The sequence below is a fragment of the Balaenoptera borealis genome (genome assembly GCF_965194805.1).
Source record: "Balaenoptera borealis genome assembly, chromosome: 12".
NCBI classification, from domain to species: domain Eukaryota; kingdom Metazoa; phylum Chordata; class Mammalia; order Artiodactyla; family Balaenopteridae; genus Balaenoptera; species Balaenoptera borealis.
This window is the reverse complement of record NC_138869.1, coordinates 98,517,826-98,520,592: the sequence shown is the minus strand read 5'-3', so window position 1 is coordinate 98,520,592 and position 2,767 is coordinate 98,517,826. Positions and strand designations below refer to the sequence as shown.

Here is a 2,767-nt window from a genome sequence, read left to right as displayed (position 1 = left end):
CCTCCCTCCCTCCCTTCCTTCCTTCCTTCCTTCCTTCCTTCTTTCTTTTTAATCCAGTCGCCTCCAGTATCAGGCTGGGGATTGGGCAAGGGGGGAAGGAAAGAAAAAATAATTTTCCCTCTGCCCTTCTGAGCTCTTAGCTGGGGCCTCTGTAATAAAAGACAGATTAACAAGAGAAAAACAAACAGAAATTTATTAACTTGGGTACCTCATGTATACATGGGAGATACCAGGGGAAAATGAGTAACTCAAAGGGGTGGCTTAGAATTCAGGCTTAAATATCATCTTAATAGGGAAAGGGGAGGGCAGATGCAGGTCTCCTAGGGGAGAGTAAATGATGTTTAGGAGAGATGAATGGGTTCTTAGAAGAATAAGTGAGAGGAATGACCATTTGTGACAAAGTTTGTCTGGGTGTGGTGTCAACTTCTAGTCTTCCCTCCTGGGATAAGGGTCAATTTTTCCTGGCTGATCAAACTCCCAGGGAAGGGAAGGGAGGGGAGGGGAGGGGAGGGGAGGGGAGGGGACTTAAGTGATGGAGTTCCTTTTGGAGGATCTGTCTTTAGGCAAATAAGGGGAGTTGAGAGAAAGCCTCTCCCAGAATTTGCTGTTTTTCAAGTGCCGACATCTCGAAATAGTCAATGTGCCAAAGTGGCATATTTAGGGGTGGCATGCCCTGAACTCCTGCAGTCATATTTTGGGGTGGCATATTCTGCTACCCTTCAAAAGAAAAGAAAACAAATGTGCTGACTTCTTTATCTCGTGTGTGTATGTTGGGGGCATGAAAATGGCAGGAGGTGGGGGTAGAGAAGAAGGAGCACAGACGCATCTGGTGCTAAAATAATTCTAATTTGAGAAAAGTCTGAAATATGGCTGGCACAGCCTTGTTTTTGTTTCCTTAAGAAGACACCGAAGAGGAGGAAAAAGTTTTTCTGGAGCCTCTTAGGGTGCCTGATTGGGTGTGAACCTTAAATCAACAAAGACAGATGAACCGGAGATATGTATACACACGTACTGAGTATAAGGTTTATACGACACAGGAGCTTCATAAGGAAATGAAGACCTGAAGAACGTGAGATCTGGGTGTTTCGATGCCAGGTTTGATGAAGAGCACAGACGTGGAAGAATACCTAGGACAACAGGTATGAGGTCAGAGTAGTAAACTGGGGGACGCTTAGCCAGGCCTGTTCACCCCAATTCTTCTTGGCATCCCTTTTTCTTTGGAGATAAGGATGTTCCTCTCCTCCTGGTCTAGGGAGGGCACCTCTCACAGGAGGGCTTTATGACCTGTTTCAGGAAAGAAAATCAGCAGAAAGGTCAGTGTGACCTTCCTGCAACTGCCGTTTTCTCAAACTCCTTTAGCTTAAAATATTTAACGTGCCAGGTGTTGTATTTTGAGATAGCGCGTCCTGAACTCCATCCACACCCTTACTCAACCGATGATTAAGACACCTCAAGACTCTGCTTTCTCTGACCACAGTCTCCTGAATTATCAAGGCGAGAACCATCGCGGGGATCGACTTTACATCTGCAAATACTGTTATTCCACAAGGTCAAGGCCAACACTGCTTTCTAACAGCTGTTAGGCCCACAGCTACATTTCCTCACGCTTTGCCTTGGCCCGTAGCCTAAAAGTGTTAGGAGTAGCATCGCCCTTTCTCCCCATCCCGTCCCCTCCTTCTCTCCACAGTTCCCCGCCCTGCAGAAAGGAAACTCCTCTGTTTTGCTCAGAAGTTTCTCAAAAGCTACAATGCAAATCACCCTAACCGTTTGCTAGATGAGCAATGATCAGTCTAACCTCCTAATTAACATTGTTAAAATCTGCTAACAAAGGACATTTAACAATATCTTAATTAGGAAGGATTTCCAATTTGTGATATGGAGCATGTTAAACAAACAGGGCACAATTCTCTTTTTGTTCCTGGGCTCGGCAGCCAGAGAGGTTACATGATATGACACAACATGTTCTGCGTTTGCCATTTATCATTCTATATCCTTTACACATTTGCGCTATATAATTAGTGTCGTGGCTAATTTTACCTGTGTTATTGTTTGCACTGTAATTTGGAGAGAATAGAGTGGGTGATGCCGGGTGATGAAAATTGGGGCAGGTGTCTGGTTCTCCCTTGGAATGACTGCGGCTTCAAACGCCTGCTGGAAAAGACCTCGGCTAACAAACAGAGCAAACCTGGGGGGGAAAAAAAAAAAAAACCTGGGGGGAGTCCAGGCGCGGATAATGGTGTACAAGGTGAAGAACCTTTTTGAGTCATTCCAAATAAATATGTGGATGGCTAACCATCTTAGTCTCCCCTCCTTTTCCAAGCTCTTACAGCTTACTTTAAAAGCTCCTATTATCTATCACTTAATTATTAAAAAGTGTCTACTCTGTTTTCATAAATTATCTATGTGTTAGAGATGCTGGTGTATGAGAGAGTCATGGAGATAAGGGAGGTTCCAAAGCCAATTATCCCAGCTGGGAAGATTTTAGAATACAATGGGACCCTTGAATTATTCTGTACTAGACCTTTAAATGTGTGTGTGTGTGTGTGTGTGTGTGGGGTTAGAGTGGATGGGGGCTGGGGGTGGGGAGGAGGAAGGGTTAATAATTCCTCTAATAAGTCCTATTTTATTATGCTCATCTATTTGCAAGGACATCCTTACTGTTGGATCCTTTTCCGGGTGTCTTAACTTCTTTATCTTGAAGACAGGAGAAATGCTTGGAAGATATTACCAACACCAAATGTTATCTGGAATTACCGTTTATATAAAC

The 2,767-nt window shown here is 44.0% G+C and overlaps 1 long non-coding RNA gene across 2 annotated transcripts in view; it reads left to right on the top strand.

Moving 5' to 3' along the window:
• The window catches only part of LOC309607184, a 218,092-nt gene that overhangs the window by 147,149 nt on the left and 68,176 nt on the right, over window positions 1-2,767 (top strand). The gene's annotated exons all lie outside the window — the stretch shown is intronic.